We start from the raw sequence: 17220 nt of genomic DNA, 5'->3' as shown, positions 1-17220 counted from the left end.
ATGCTGAGTCCTCATCAGAGACATGCCAAGTCTGCATCAAGGAAATGCTCAGCACTTGTCCAGGAAATGCTGAGTTCCCACCAGGAATTGATACGTTTTCATGTGGGAAATGCTGAGTGCTCATCATGGACATGCTAAGTCCTCGGCTGGGAAATGCTGAGTGCTCGTCATGGACATGCTAATTCCTCGGCCGGGAAATGCTGAATGCTCATCAAGGAAATGTTAAATCCATGACCAGGAAATGGAAAATGTTAAGTCCTTGGTCAGGAAATGCTGAGTCCTGGTCATGGACATGCTAAATCCTTGGTCAAGAAATGCAGAGTCCTGGTCAGGGAAATGTTAAGCCCTTGGTGGGAAAATACTGAGTTCACATCAGGGAAATGTTAAGTCCTTCACTGGAAAATGCTTTGTTCTCTCATGGATATTCTAAGTCCTTAGCTTGGAAATGCTGAGTCCTCACAAGAGAAATGCTGAGTCTCCATCAGGGAAATGCTAAGTCCTCGTCCAGGAAATGCTGAGTCCTCATCAGCGACATGTCAAGTCTTCATCAAGGAAATGCTGAGCCCTTGTCCAGGAAATGCTGAGTTCCCATCAGGAATTGATACGTTTTCATGCTGGAAATGCTGAGTGTTCATCATGGACATGGTAAGTGCTCGGCTGGGAAATGCTGAGTGCTCGTCATGGACATGCTAAGTCCTCTGCCAGGAAATGCTGAGTACTCATCATGGAAATGTTAAGTCCTTGGCAGAGAAATGCTGAGTTTTCATCAGGGAAATGTTAAGTCCTTTGCCAGGAAATGCTGAGTCTTCATCAGGGAAATGTTAAGTCCTTGGCTGGGAAATGCTGAGTCATCATCAGTGAAATGTTAAGTCTTTGGCCGGGAAATGCTGAGTCGTCATCAGTGAAATGTTAAGTCCTTGGCCACGAAATGGGAAATGTCAAGTCCTTGGTCAGGAAATGCTGAGTACTCATCATGGATATTTTAAATCCTTGGCTGGGAAATGCTGAGTACACACCAGGGAAATGCAGAGTCTCCATCAGGGAAATGATAAGTCCTCGTCAGGGAAATGCTGAGTCCCCATGAGGAATTGATAAGTTCTCATGCAGGAAATGCTGAGTGCTCGTCATGGACATGCTAAGTTCTTGGCCGTAAAATGCTGAGTCCTTGTCAGGGAAATGTTAAGCCCTCGGTCGGGAAAGAATGAGTCCTCATCATGGGAAATGTTAAGTCCTACGCTAGGAAATGCCGAGTCCCCTCATGGATATTCTAAGTCCTTAGCTTGGAAATGCTTAGTCCTCACAAGGGAAATGCTTAGTCTCCATCAGGGAAATGCTAAGTCCTCGTCCAGGAAATGCTGAGTCCTCATCAGCGATATGTCAAGTCTTCATCAAGGAAATGCTGAGCCCTTGTCCAGGAAATGCTGAGTTCCCATCAGGAATTGATACGTTTTCATGCTGGAAATGCTGTTTGTTCATCATGGACATGCTAAGTGCTCGGCTGGGAAATGCTGAGTGCTCGTCATGTACATGCTAATTCCTCGGCCGGGAAATGCTGAATGCTCATCAAGGAAATGTTAAATCCATGACCAGAAAATGGGAAATGTTAAGTCCTTGGTCAGGAAATGCTGAGTCCTGGTCATGGACATGCTAAATCCTTGGGCAAGAAATGCAGAGTCCTGGTCAGGGAAATGTTAAGCCCTCGGTGGGAAAATACTGAGTTCACATCAGGGAAATGTTAAGTCCTTCACTGGAAAATGCTTTGTCCCCTCATGGATATTCTAAGTCCTTAGCTTGGAAATGCTGAGTCCTCACAAGAGAAATGCTGAGTCTCCATCAGGGAAATGCTAAGTCCTCGTCCAGGAAATGCTGAGTCCTCATCAGGGACATGTCAAGTCTTCATCAAGGAAATGCTGAGCCCTTGTCCAGGAAATGCTGAGTTCCCATCAGGAATTGATACGTTTTCATGCTGGAAATGCTCAGTGTTCATCATGGACATGCTAAGTGCTCGGCTGGGAAATGCTGAGTGCTCGTCATGGACATGCTAAGTCCTCTGCCAGAAAATGCTGAGTACTCATCATGGAAATGTTAAGTCCTTGGCAGAGAAATGCTGAGTTTTCATCAGGGAAATGTTAAGTCCTTTGCCAGGAAATGCTGAGTCTTCATCAGGGAAATGTTAAGTCCTTGGCTGGGAAATGCTGAGTCGTCATCAGTGAAATGTTAAGTCTTTGGCCGGGAAATGCTGAGTCGTCATCAGTGAAATGTTAAGTCCTTGGCCACGAAATGGGAAATGTTAAGTCCTTGGTCAGGAAATGCTGAGTACTCATCATGGATATTTTAAATCCTTGGCTGGGAAATGCTGAGTACTCACCAGGGAAATGCAGAGTCTCCATCAGGGAAATGATAAGTTCTCGTCAGGGAAATGCTGAGTCCCCATGAGGAATTGATAAGTTCTCATGCAGGAAATGCTGAGTGCTCGTCATGGACATGCTAAGTTCTTGGCCGAGAAATGCTGAGTCCTTGTCAGGGAAATGTTAAGCCCTCGGTCGGGAAATAATGAGTCCTCATCATGGGAAATGTTAAGTCCTTCGCTAGGAAATGCCGAGTCCCCTCATGGATATTCTAAGTCCTTAGCTTGGAAATGCTTAGTCCTCACAAGGGAAATGCTTAGTCTCCATCAGGGAAATGCTAAGTCCTCGTCCAGGAAATGCTGAGTCCTCATCAGCGACATGTCAAGTCTTCATCAAGGAAATGCTGAGCCCTTGTCCAGGAAATGCTGAGTTCCCATCAGGAATTGATACGTTTTCATGCTGGAAATGCTGAGTGTTCATCATGGACATGCTAAGTGCTCGGCTGGGAAATGCTGAGTGCTCGTCATGTACATGCTAATTCCTCGGCCGGGAAATGCTGAATGCTCATCAAGGAAATGTTAAATCCATGACCAGAAAATGGGAAATGTTAAGTCCTTGGTCAGGAAATGCTGAGTCCTGGTCATGGACATGCTAAATCCTTGGGCAAGAAATGCAGAGTCCTGGTCAGGGAAATGTTAAGCCCTCGGTGGGAAAATACTGAGTTCACATCAGGGAAATGTTAAGTCCTTCACTGGAAAATGCTTTGTCCCCTCATGGATATTCTAAGTCCTTAGCTTGGAAATGCTGAGTCCTCACAAGAGAAATGCTGAGTCTCCATCAGGGAAATGCTAAGTCCTCGTCCAGGAAATGCTGAGTCCTCATCAGGGACATGTCAAGTCTTCATCAAGGAAATGCTGAGCCCTTGTCCAGGAAATGCTGAGTTCCCATCAGGAATTGATACGTTTTCATGCTGGAAATGCTGAGTGTTCATCATGGACATGCTAAGTGCTCGGCTGGGAAATGCTGAGTGCTCGTCATGGACATGCTAAGTCCTCTGCCAGAAAATGCTGAGTACTCATCATGGAAATGTTAAGTCCTTGGCAGAGAAATGCTGAGTCTTCATCAGGGAAATGTTAAGTCCTTGGCTGGGAAATGCTGAGTCGTCATCAGTGAAATGTTAAGTCTTTGGCCGGGAAATGCTGAGTCGTCATCAGTGAAATGTTAAGTCCTTGGCCACGAAATGGGAAATGTTAAGTCCTTGGTCAGGAAATGCTGAGTACTCATCATGGATATTTTAAATCCTTGGCTGGGAAATGCTGAGTACTCACCAGGGAAATGCAGAGTCTCCATCAGGGAAATGATAAGTTCTCGTCAGGGAAATGCTGAGTCCCCATGAGGAATTGATAAGTTCTCATGCAGGAAATGCTGAGTGCTCGTCATGGACATGCTAAGTTCTTGGCCGAGAAATGCTGAGTCCTTGTCAGGGAAATGTTAAGCCCTCGGTCGGGAAATAATGAGTCCTCATCATGGGAAATGTTAAGTCCTTCGCTAGGAAATGCCGAGTCCCCTCATGGATATTCTAAGTCCTTAGCTTGGAAATGCTTAGTCCTCACAAGGGAAATGCTTAGTCTCCATCAGGGAAATGCTAAGTCCTCGTCCAGGAAATGCTGAGTCCTCATCAGCGACATGTCAAGTCTTCATCAAGGAAATGCTGAGCCCTTGTCCAGGAAATGCTGAGTTCCCATCAGGAATTGATACGTTTTCATGCTGGAAATGCTGAGTGTTCATCATGGACATGCTAAGTGCTCGGCTGGGAAATGCTGAGTGCTCGTCATGGACATGCTAAGTCCTCTGCAAGGAAATGCTGAGTACTCATCATGGAAATGTTAAGTCCTTGGCAGAGAAATGCTGAGTTTTCATCAGGGAAATGTTAAGTCCTTTGCCAGGAAATGCTGAGTCTTCATCAGGGAATTGTTAAGTCCTTGGCTGGGAAATGCTGAGTCATCATCAGTGAAATGTTAAGTCTTTGGCCGGGAAATGCTGAGTCGTCATCAGTGAAATGTTAAGTCCTTGGCCACGAAATGGGAAATGTTAAGTCCTTGGTCAGGAAATGCTGAGTACTCATGATGGATATTTTAAATCCTTGGCTGGGAAATGCTGAGTCCTCATCAGGGACATGTCAAGTCTTCAAAAAGGAAATGCTGAGCCCTTGTCCAGGAAATGCTGAGTTCCCATCAGGGATTGATAAGTTCTCATGCGGGAAATACTGAGTGCTCATCGTGGACATGCTACGTCCTCGGCCGGGAAATGCTGAGTGCTCATCAGGGAAATGTTAAGTCCATGACCAGGAAATGGGAAATATTAAGTCCTTGGTCAGGAAATGCTGAGTCCTTGTCATGAACATGCTAAATCCTTGGCCGAGAAATGTTAAGTCCTTCATTGGGAAATGCTTAGTCCCCTCATGGATATTCTAAGTCCTTAGCGTGGAAATGCTAGATCCTCACAAGGGAAATGCTTAGTCTCCATCAGGGAAATGCTAAGTACTCGTCCAGGAAATGCTGAGTCCTCGTCAGGGCCATGCCAAGTTTTCCTCAATGAAATGCTGCCCCCTTGTCCAGGAAATGCTGAGTTCCCATCAGGAATTGATACGTTCTCATGCGGGAAATGCTGAGTGCTCATCATGGACATGCTAAGTCCTCGACAGGGAAATGCTGAGTGCTCGTCATGGACATGCTAAGTCTTCGGCCTGGACATGCTGAGTACTCATCATGGAAATGTTAAGTCCTTGACCAGAAAATGGGAAATGTTAAGTCCTTGGTCAGGAAATGCTGAGTCCTCGTCATGGACATGCTAAATCCTTGGCAGAGAAATGCTGAGTCCTCGTCAGGGAAATGTTAAACCCTCAGTGGGGAAATACTGAGTCCTCATCATGGGAAATGTTAAGTCCTTCGCTGGGAAATGCTGAGTCCCCTCATAGATATTCTAAGTCCTTAGCTTGGAAATGCTGAGTTCTCACAAGGGAAATGCTGAGTCTCCATCAGGGAAATGCTAAATCCTCATCCAGGAAATGCTGAGTCCTCATCAGAGACATGCCAAGTCTGCATCAAGGAAATGCTCAGCACTTGTCCAGGAAATGCTGAGTTCCCACCAGGAATTGATACGTTTTCATGTGGGAAATGCTGAGTGCTCATCATGGACATGCTAAGTCCTCAGCTGGGAAATGCTGAGTGCTCGTCATGGACATGCTAATTCCTCGGCCGGGAAATGCTGAATGCTCATCAAGGAAATGTTAAATCCATGACCAGGAAATGGAAAATGTTAAGTCCTTGGTCAGGAAATGCTGAGTCCTGGTCATGGACATGCTAAATCCTTGGTCAAGAAATGCAGAGTCCTGGTCAGGGAAATGTTAAGCCCTTGGTGGGAAAATACTGAGTTCACATCAGGGAAATGTTAAGTCCTTCACTGGAAAATGCTTTGTCCTCTCATGGATATTCTAAGTCCTTAGCTTGGAAATGCTGAGTCCTCACAAGAGAAATGCTGAGTCTCCATCAGGGAAATGCTAAGTCCTCGTCCAGGAAATGCTGAGTCCTCATCAGCGACATGTCAAGTCTTCATCAAGGAAATGCTGAGCCCTTGTCCAGGAAATGCTGAGTTCCCATCAGGAATTGATACGTTTTCATGCTGGAAATGCTGAGTGTTCATCATGGACATGGTAAGTGCTCGGCTGGGAAATGCTGAGTGCTCGTCATGGACATGCTAAGTCCTCTGCCAGGAAATGCTGAGTACTCATCATGGAAATGTTAAGTCCTTGGCAGAGAAATGCTGAGTTTTCATCAGGGAAATGTTAAGTCCTTTGCCAGGAAATGCTGAGTCTTCATCAGGGAAATGTTAAGTCCTTGGCTGGGAAATGCTGAGTCATCATCAGTGAAATGTTAAGTCTTTGGCCGGGAAATGCTGAGTCGTCATCAGTGAAATGTTAAGTCCTTGGCCACGAAATGGGAAATGTCAAGTCCTTGGTCAGGAAATGCTGAGTACTCATCATGGATATTTTAAATCCTTGGCTGGGAAATGCTGAGTACACACCAGGGAAATGCAGAGTCTCCATCAGGGAAATGATAAGTCCTCGTCAGGGAAATGCTGAGTCCCCATGAGGAATTGATAAGTTCTCATGCAGGAAATGCTGAGTGCTCGTCATGGACATGCTAAGTTCTTGGCCGTAAAATGCTGAGTCCTTGTCAGGGAAATGTTAAGCCCTCGGTCGGGAAAGAATGAGTCCTCATCATGGGAAATGTTAAGTCCTACGCTAGGAAATGCCGAGTCCCCTCATGGATATTCTAAGTCCTTAGCTTGGAAATGCTTAGTCCTCACAAGGGAAATGCTTAGTCTCCATCAGGGAAATGCTAAGTCCTCGTCCAGGAAATGCTGAGTCCTCATCAGCGATATGTCAAGTCTTCATCAAGGAAATGCTGAGCCCTTGTCCAGGAAATGCTGAGTTCCCATCAGGAATTGATACGTTTTCATGCTGGAAATGCTGTTTGTTCATCATGGACATGCTAAGTGCTCGGCTGGGAAATGCTGAGTGCTCGTCATGTACATGCTAATTCCTCGGCCGGGAAATGCTGAATGCTCATCAAGGAAATGTTAAATCCATGACCAGAAAATGGGAAATGTTAAGTCCTTGGTCAGGAAATGCTGAGTCCTGGTCATGGACATGCTAAATCCTTGGGCAAGAAATGCAGAGTCCTGGTCAGGGAAATGTTAAGCCCTCGGTGGGAAAATACTGAGTTCACATCAGGGAAATGTTAAGTCCTTCACTGGAAAATGCTTTGTCCCCTCATGGATATTCTAAGTCCTTAGCTTGGAAATGCTGAGTCCTCACAAGAGAAATGCTGAGTCTCCATCAGGGAAATGCTAAGTCCTCGTCCAGGAAATGCTGAGTCCTCATCAGGGACATGTCAAGTCTTCATCAAGGAAATGCTGAGCCCTTGTCCAGGAAATGCTGAGTTCCCATCAGGAATTGATACGTTTTCATGCTGGAAATGCTCAGTGTTCATCATGGACATGCTAAGTGCTCGGCTGGGAAATGCTGAGTGCTCGTCATGGACATGCTAAGTCCTCTGCCAGAAAATGCTGAGTACTCATCATGGAAATGTTAAGTCCTTGGCAGAGAAATGCTGAGTTTTCATCAGGGAAATGTTAAGTCCTTTGCCAGGAAATGCTGAGTCTTCATCAGGGAAATGTTAAGTCCTTGGCTGGGAAATGCTGAGTCGTCATCAGTGAAATGTTAAGTCTTTGGCCGGGAAATGCTGAGTCGTCATCAGTGAAATGTTAAGTCCTTGGCCACGAAATGGGAAATGTTAAGTCCTTGGTCAGGAAATGATGAGTACTCATCATGGATATTTTAAATCCTTGGCTGGGAAATGCTGAGTACTCACCAGGGAAATGCAGAGTCTCCATCAGGGAAATGATAAGTTCTCGTCAGGGAAATGCTGAGTCCCCATGAGGAATTGATAAGTTCTCATGCAGGAAATGCTGAGTGCTCGTCATGGACATGCTAAGTTCTTGGCCGAGAAATGCTGAGTCCTTGTCAGGGAAATGTTAAGCCCTCGGTCGGGAAATAATGAGTCCTCATCATGGGAAATGTTAAGTCCTTCGCTAGGAAATGCCGAGTCCCCTCATGGATATTCTAAGTCCTTAGCTTGGAAATGCTTAGTCCTCACAAGGGAAATGCTTAGTCTCCATCAGGGAAATGCTAAGTCCTCGTCCAGGAAATGCTGAGTCCTCATCAGCGACATGTCAAGTCTTCATCAAGGAAATGCTGAGCCCTTGTCCAGGAAATGCTGAGTTCCCATCAGGAATTGATACGTTTTCATGCTGGAAATGCTGAGTGTTCATCATGGACATGCTAAGTGCTCGGCTGGGAAATGCTGAGTGCTCGTCATGGACATGCTAAGTCCTCTGCCAGGAAATGCTGAGTACTCATCATGGAAATGTTAAGTCCTTGGCAGAGAAATGCTGAGTTTTCATCAGGGAAATGTTAAGTCCTTTGCCAGGAAATGCTGAGTCTTCATCAGGGAATTGTTAAGTCCTTGGCTGGGAAATGCTGAGTCATCATCAGTGAAATGTTAAGTCTTTGGCCGGGAAATGCTGAGTCGTCATCAGTGAAATGTTAAGTCCTTGGCCACGAAATGGGAAATGTTAAGTCCTTGGTCAGGAAATGCTGAGTACTCATGATGGATATTTTAAATCCTTGGCTGGGAAATGCTGAGTCCTCATCAGGGACATGTCAAGTCTTCAAAAAGGAAATGATGAGCCCTTGTCCAGGAAATGCTGAGTTCCCATCAGGGATTGATAAGTTCTCATGCGGGAAATACTGAGTGCTCATCGTGGACATGCTACGTCCTCGGCCGGGAAATGCTGAGTGCTCATCAGGGAAATGTTAAGTCCATGACCAGGAAATGGGAAATATTAAGTCCTTGGTCAGGAAATGCTGAGTCCTTGTCATGAACATGCTAAATCCTTGGCCGAGAAATGTTAAGTCCTTCATTGGGAAATGCTTAGTCCCCTCATGGATATTCTAAGTCCTTAGCGTGGAAATGCTAGATCCTCACAAGGGAAATGCTTAGTCTCCATCAGGGAAATGCTAAGTACTCGTCCAGGAAATGCTGAGTCCTCATCAGGGCCATGCCAAGTTTTCCTCAATGAAATGCTGCCCCCTTGTCCAGGAAATGCTGAGTTCCCATCAGGAATTGATACGTTCTCATGCGGGAAATGCTGAGTGCTCATCATGGACATGCTAAGTCCTCGACAGGGAAATGCTGAGTGCTCGTCATGGACATGCTAAGTCTTCGGCCTGGACATGCTGAGTACTCATCATGGAAATGTTAAGTCCTTGACCAGAAAATGGGAAATGTTAAGTCCTTGGTCAGGAAATGCTGAGTCCTCGTCATGGACATGCTAAATCCTTGGCAGAGAAATGCTGAGTCCTCGTCAGGGAAATGTTAAACCCTCAGTGGGGAAATACTGAGTCCTCATCATGGGAAATGTTAAGTCCTTCGCTGGGAAATGCTGAGTCCCCTCATAGATATTCTAAGTCCTTAGCTTGGAAATGCTGAGTTCTCACAAGGGAAATGCTGAGTCTCCATCAGGGAAATGCTAAATCCTCATCCAGGAAATGCTGAGTCCTCATCAGAGACATGCCAAGTCTGCATCAAGGAAATGCTCAGCACTTGTCCAGGAAATGCTGAGTTCCCACCAGGAATTGATACGTTTTCATGCGGGAAATGCTGAGTGCTCATCATGGACATGCTAAGTCCTCGGCTGGGAAATGCTGAGTGCTCGTCATGGACATGCTAATTCCTCGGCCGGGAAATGCTGTATGCTCATCAAGGAAATGTTAAATCCATGACCAGGAAATGGGAAATGTTAAGTCCTTGGTCAGGAAATGCTGAGTCCTGGTCATGGGCATGCTAAATCCTTGGTCAGGAAATGCAGAGTCCTGGTCAGGGAAATGTTAAGCCCTTGGTGGGAAAATACTGAGTTCACATCAGGGAAATGTTAAGTCCTTCACTGGAAAATGCTTTGTCCTCTCATGGATATTCTAAGTCCTTAGCTTGGAAATGCTGAGTCCTCACAAGAGAAATGCTGAGTCTCCATCAGGGAAATGCTAAGTCCTCGTCCAGGAAATGCTGAGTCCTCATCAGGGACATGTCAAGTCTTCATCAAGGAAATGCTGAGCCCTTGTCCAGGAAATGCTGAGTTCCCATCAGGAATTGATACGTTTTCATGCTGGAAATTCTGAGTGTTCATCATGGACATGCTAAGTGCTCGGCTGGGAAATGCTGAGTGCTCATCATGGACATGCTAAGTCCTCTGCCAGGAAATGCTGAGTACTCATCATGGAAATGTTAAGTCCTTGGCAGAGAAATGCTGAGTTTTCATCAGGGAAATGTTAAGTCCTTTGCCAGGAAATGCTGAGTCTTCATCAGGGAATTGTTAAGTCCTTGGCTGGGAAATGCTGAGTCATCATCAGTGAAATGTTAAGTCTTTGGCCGGGAAATGCTGAGTCGTCATCAGTGAAATGTTAAGTCTTTGGCCACGAAATGGGAAATGTTAAGTCCTTGGTCAGGAAATGCTGAGTACTCATGATGGATATTTTAAATCCTTGGCTGGGAAATGCTGAGTCCTCATCAGGGACATGTCAAGTCTTCAAAAAGGAAATGCTGAGCCCTTGTCCAGGAAATGCTGAGTTCCCATCAGGGATTGATAAGTTCTCATGCGGGAAATACTGAGTGCTCATCGTGGACATGCTACGTCCTCGGCCGGGAAATGCTGAGTGCTCATCAGGGAAATGTTAAGTCCATGACCAGGAAATGGGAAATATTAAGTCCTTGGTCAGGAAATGCTGAGTCCTTGTCATGAACATGCTAAATCCTTGGCCGAGAAATGTTAAGTCCTTCATTGGGAAATGCTTAGTCCCCTCATGGATATTCTAAGTCCTTAGCGTGGAAATGCTAGATCCTCACAAGGGAAATGCTTAGTCTCCATCAGGGAAATGCTAAGTACTCGTCCAGGAAATGCTGAGTCCTCATCAGGGCCATGCCAAGTTTTCCTCAATGAAATGCTGCCCCCTTGTCCAGGAAATGCTGAGTTCCCATCAGGAATTGATACGTTCTCATGCGGGAAATGCTGAGTGCTCATCATGGACATGCTAAGTCCTCGACAGGGAAATGCTGAGTGCTCGTCATGGACATGCTAAGTCTTCGGCCTGGACATGCTGAGTACTCATCATGGAAATGTTAAGTCCTTGACCAGAAAATGGGAAATGTTAAGTCCTTGGTCAGGAAATGCTGAGTCCTCGTCATGGACATGCTAAATCCTTGGCAGAGAAATGCTGAGTCCTCGTCAGGGAAATGTTAAACCCTCAGTGGGGAAATACTGAGTCCTCATCATGGGAAATGTTAAGTCCTTCGCTGGGAAATGCTGAGTCCCCTCATAGATATTCTAAGTCCTTAGCTTGGAAATGCTGAGTTCTCACAAGGGAAATGCTGAGTCTCCATCAGGGAAATGCTAAATCCTCATCCAGGAAATGCTGAGTCCTCATCAGAGACATGCCAAGTCTGCATCAAGGAAATGCTCAGCACTTGTCCAGGAAATGCTGAGTTCCCACCAGGAATTGATACGTTTTCATGCGGGAAATGCTGAGTGCTCATCATGGACATGCTAAGTCCTCGGCTGGGAAATGCTGAGTGCTCGTCATGGACATGCTAATTCCTCGGCCGGGAAATGCTGAATGCTCATCAAGGAAATGTTAAATCCATGACCAGGAAATGGGAAATGTTAAGTCCTTGGTCAGGAAATGCTGAGTCCTGGTCATGGACATGCTAAATCCTTGTTCAAGAAATGCAGAGTCCTGGTCAGGGAAATGTTAAGCCCTTGGTGGGAAAATACTGAGTTCACATCAGGGAAATGTTAAGTCCTTCACTGGAAAATGCTTTGTCCTCTCATGGATATTCTAAGTCCTTAGCTTGGAAATGCTGAGTCCTCACAAGAGAAATGCTGAGTCTCCATCAGGGAAATGCTAAGTCCTCATCCAGGAAATGCTGAGTCCTCATCAGGGACATGTCAAGTCTTCATCAAGGAAATGCTGAGCCCTTGACCAGGAAATGCTGAGTTCCCATCAGGAATTGATACGTTTTCATGCTGGAAATTCTGAGTGTTCATCATGGACATGCTAAGTGCTCGGCTGGGAAATGCTGAGTGCTCATCATGGACATGCTAAGTCCTCTGCCAGGAAATGCTGAGTACTCATCATGGAAATGTTAAGTCCTTGGCAGAGAAATGCTGAGTTTTCATCAGGGAAATGTTAAGTCCTTTGCCAGGAAATGCTGAGTCTTCATCAGGGAAATGTTAAGTCCTTGGCTGGGAAATGCTGAGTCGTCATCAATGAAATGTTAAGTCTTTGGCCGGGAAATGCTGAGTCGTCATTAGTGAAATGTTAAGTCCTTGGCCACGAAATGGGAAATGTTAAGTCCTTGGTCAGGAAATGCTGAGTACTCATCATGGATATTTTAAATCCTTGGCTGGGAAATGCTGAGTACACACCAGGGAAATGCAGAGTCCCCATGATAAGTCCTCGTCCGGGAAATGCTGAGTCCCCATGAGGAATTGATAAGTTCTCATGCAGGAAATGCTGAGTGCTTGTCATGGACATGCTAAGTTCTTGGCCGAAAAATGCTGAGTCCTTGTCAGGGAAATGTTAAGCCCTCGGTCGGGAAATAATGAGTCCTCATCATGGGAAATGTTAAGTCCTACGCTAGGAAATGCCGAGTCCCCTCATGGATATTCTAAGTCCTTAGCTTGGAAATGCTTAGTCCTCACAAGGGAAATGCTTAGTCTCCATCAGGGAAATGCTAAGTCCTCGTCCAGGAAATGCTGAGTCCTCATCAGCGACATGTCAAGTCTTCATCAAGGAAATGCTGAGCCCTTGTCCAGGAAATGCTGAGTTCCCATCAGGAATTGATACGTTTTCATGCTGGAAATGCTGTTTGTTCATCATGGACATGCTAAGTGCTCGGCTGGGAAATGCTGAGTGCTCGTCATGTACATGCTAATTCCTCGGCCGGGAAATGCTGAATGCTCATCAAGGAAATGTTAAATCCATGACCAGAAAATGGGAAATGTTAAGTCCTTGGTCAGGAAATGCTGAGTCCTGGTCATGGACATGCTAAATCCTTGGTCAACAAATGCAGAGTCCTGGTCAGGGAAATGTTAAGCCCTCGGTGGGAAAATACTGAGTTCACATCAGGGAAATGTTAAGTCCTTCACTGGAAAATGCTTTGTCCCCTCATGGATATTCTAAGTCCTTAGCTTGGAAATGCTGAGTCCTCACAAGAGAAATGCTGAGTCTCCATCAGGGAAATGCTAAGTCCTCGTCCAGGAAATGCTGAGTCCTCATCAGGGACATGTCAAGTCTTCATCAAGGAAATGCTGAGCCCTTGTCCAGGAAATGCTGAGTTCCCATCAGGAATTGATACGTTTTCATGCTGGAAATGCTGAGTGTTCATCATGGACATGCTAAGTCCTCTGCCAGAAAATGCTGAGTACTCATCATGGAAATGTTAAGTCCTTGGCAGAGAAATGCTGAGTTTTCATCAGGGAAATGTTAAGTCCTTTGCCAGGAAATGCTGAGTCTTCATCAGGGAAATGTTAAGTCCTTGGCTGGGAAATGCTGAGTCGTCATCAGTGAAATGTTAAGTCCTTGGCCGGGAAATGCTGAGTCGTCATCAGTGAAATGTTAAGTCCTTGGCCACGAAATGGGAAATGTTAAGTCCTTGGTCAGGAAATGCTGAGTACTCATCATGGATATTTTAAATCCTCGTCAGGGAAATGCTGAGTCCCCATGAGGAATTGATAAGTTCTCATGCAGGAAATGCTGAGTGCTCGTCATGGACATGCTAAGTTCTTGGCCGAGAAATGCTGAGTCCTTGTCAGGGAAATGTTAAGCCCTCGGTCGGGAAATAATGAGTCCTCATCATGGGAAATGTTAAGTCCTACGCTAGGAAATGCCGAGTCCCCTCATGGATATTCTAAGTCCTTAGCTTGGAAATGCTTAGTCCTCACAAGGGAAATGCTTAGTCTCCATCAGGGAAATGCTAAGTCCTCGTCCAGGAAATGCTGAGTCTTCATCAGCGACATGTCAAGTCTTCATCAAGGAAATGCTGAGCCCTTGTCCAGGAAATGCTGAGTTCCCATCAGGAATTGATACATTTTCATGCTGGAAATGCTGAGTGTTCATCATGGACATGCTAAGTGCTCGGCTGGGAAATGCTGAGTGCTCGTCATGTACATGCTAATTCCTCGGCCGGGAAATGCTGAATGCTCATCAAGGAAATGTTAAATCCAGGACCAGAAAATGGGAAATGTTAAGTCCTTGGTCAGGAAATGCTGAGTCCTGGTCATGGACATGCTAAATCCTTGGTCAAGAAATGCAGAGTCCTGGTCAGGGAAATGTTAAGCCCTCGGTGGGAAAATACTGAGTTCACATCAGGGAAATGTTAAGTCCTTCACTGGAAAATGCTTTGTCCCCTTATGGATATTCTAAGTCCTTAGCTTGGAAATGCTGAGTCCTCACAAGAGAAATGCTGAGTCTCCATCAGGGAAATGCTAAGTCCTCGTCCAGGAAATGCTGAGTCCTCATCAGGGACATGTCAAGTCTTCATCAAGGAAATGCTGAGCCCTTGTCCAGGAAATGCTGAGTTCCCATCAGGAATTGATACGTTTTCATGCTGGAAATGCTGAGTGTTCATCATGGACATGCTAAGTGCTCGGCTGGGAAATGCTGATTGCTCGTCATGGACATGCTAAGTCCTCTGCCAGAAAATGCTGAGTACTCATCATGGAAATGTTAAGTCCTTGGCAGAGAAATGCTGAGTTTCCATCAGGGAAATGTTAAGTCCTTTGCCAGGAAATGCTGAGTCTTCATCAGGGAAATGTTAAGTCCTTGGCTGGGAAATGCTGAGTCGTCATCAGTGAAATGTTAAGTCTTTGGCCGGGAAATGCTGAGTCGTCATCAGTGAAATGTTAAGTCCTTGGCCACGAAATGGGAAATGTTAAGTCCTTGGTCAGGAAATGCTGAGTACTCATCATGGATATTTCAAATCCTCGTCAGGGAAATGCGGAGTCCCCATGAGGAATTGATAAGTTCTCATGCAGGAAATGCTGAGTGCTCGTCATGGACATGCTAAGTTCTTGGCCGAGAAATGCTAAGTCCTTGTCAGGGAAATGTTAAGCCCTCGGTCGGGAAATAATGAGTCCTCATCATGGGAAATGTTAAGTCCTACGCTAGGAAATGCCGAGTCCCCTCATGGATATTCTAAGTCCTTAGCTTGGAAATGCTTAGTCCTCACAAGGGAAATGCTTAGTCTCCATCAGGGAAATGTTAAGTCCTCGTCCAGGAAATTCTGAGTCCTTATCAGCGACATGTCAAGTCTTCATCAAGGAAATGCTGAGCCATTGTCCAGGAAATGCTGAGTTCCCATCAGGAATTGATACGTTTTCATGCTGGAAATGCTGAGTGTTCATCATGGACATGCTAAGTGCTCGGCTGGGAAATGCTGAGTGCTCGTCATGGACATGCTAAGTCCTCTGCCATGAAATGCTGAGTACTCATCATGGAAATGTTAAGTCCTTGGCAGAGAAATGCTGAGTTTTCATCAGGGAAATGTTAAGTCCTTGGCTGGGAAATGCTGAGTCATCATCAGTGAAATGTTAACAGGGTAATTCATAGAATTTTCGCAGAAAAGTGTCGCAAGCGGCTGGCGCAGAGTGTCCGCGTGCGATTGACTGCGGCAGGCACGTGCGCTAAAACCGATTTCCGCGCACTGCGTATTCATGGATTTTAGGCTCCCAAACCAGCCGTGGTGCAGAGAATCGCAGCGACCCTGCAGCAGCGCCAGTAACGCCCCCAAGAACGCCCTCGCGCAAGGAAAAGCCATCAAAATCGCTAAATCATCGCAAAGGGCTGCGCTAACCCTGGACCAGTTCACCGGGCTGGCAAACAGCAAACGCCAAGCGGGGAACGTGTATTTCAGGGGTGCGTGGGAAGTTCCACACGCGATTGGCCCCGTGCAAGCAGGGTACGTGTATTTCAGGGGTGCACGGGAAGTTCCACACGCGATTTCAGCAGGGTACGTGTATTTCAGGGGTGCGCGGGAAGTTCCACACGCGATTGTCCCAGTGCGAGCAGGGTACCTGTATATCAGGGGTGCGCGGGAAGTTCCACACGCAATTTCATCAGGGTACGTGTATTTCAGGGGTGCGCGGGAAGTTCCACACGCGATTGGCCCCGTGCAAGCAGGGTACGTGTATTTCAGGGGTGCGCGGGAAGTTCCACACGCGAATTCAGCAGAGTACGTGTATTCCAGGGGTGCGCGGGAAGTTCCACATGCGAATTCAGCAGGGTACGTGTATTTCAGGGGTGCGCGGGAAGTTGCACACGCGATTGGCCCCGTGCAAGCAGGGTACGTGTATTTCAGGGGTGCGTGGGAAGTTCCACACGCGATTTCAGCAGGGTATGTGTATTCCAGGGGTGCGCGGGAAGTTCCACACGCGATTTCAGCAGGGTACGTGTATTTCAGGGGTGCGCGGGAAGTTCCACACGCGATTGGCCCAGTGCGAGCAGGGTACGTGTATTCCATGGGTGCGCGGGAAGTTCCACACGCAATTTCAGCAGGGTACGTGTATTTCAGGGGTGCGCGGGAAGTTCCACACACGATTTCAGCAGGGTATGTGTATTCCAGGGGTGCGCGGGAAGTTCCACACGCGATTTCAGCAGGGTACGTGTATTTCAGGGGTGCGCGGGAAGTTCCACACGCGATTGGCCCAGTGCGAGCAGGGTACGTGTATTCCATGGGTGCGCGGGAAGTTCCACACGCGATTTCAGCAGGGTACGTGTATTTCAGAGGTGCGCGTGAAGTTCCACACACGATTTCAGCAGGGTATGTGTATTCCAGGGATGCGCAGGAAGTTCCACACGCAATTTCAGCAGGGTACGTGTATTTCAGGGGTGCGCGGGAAGTTCCACACGCGATTGGCCCAGTGCGAGCAGGGTACGTGTATTTCAGGGGTGCGCGGGAAGTTCCACACGCGATTGGCCCAGTGCGAGCAGGGTACGTGTATTCCATGGGTGCGCGGGAAGTTCCACACGCGATTTCAGCAGGGTACGTGTATTTCAGGGGTGCGCGGGAAGTTCCACACACGATTTCAGCACGGTATGTGTATTCCAGGGGTGCGCGGGAAGTTCCACACGCGAATTCAGCATGGTACATGTATTCCAGGGGTGCGCGGGAAGTTTCACACGCGAATTCAGCAG

This window comes from Ambystoma mexicanum, chromosome 9 (genome assembly GCF_040938575.1).
Source record: "Ambystoma mexicanum isolate Mex_15411 chromosome 9, UKY_AmexF1_1, whole genome shotgun sequence".
Classification (NCBI taxonomy): domain Eukaryota; kingdom Metazoa; phylum Chordata; class Amphibia; order Caudata; family Ambystomatidae; genus Ambystoma; species Ambystoma mexicanum.
The sequence above is the reverse complement of the archived record's forward strand: the minus strand, read 5'-3'. Positions refer to the sequence as shown.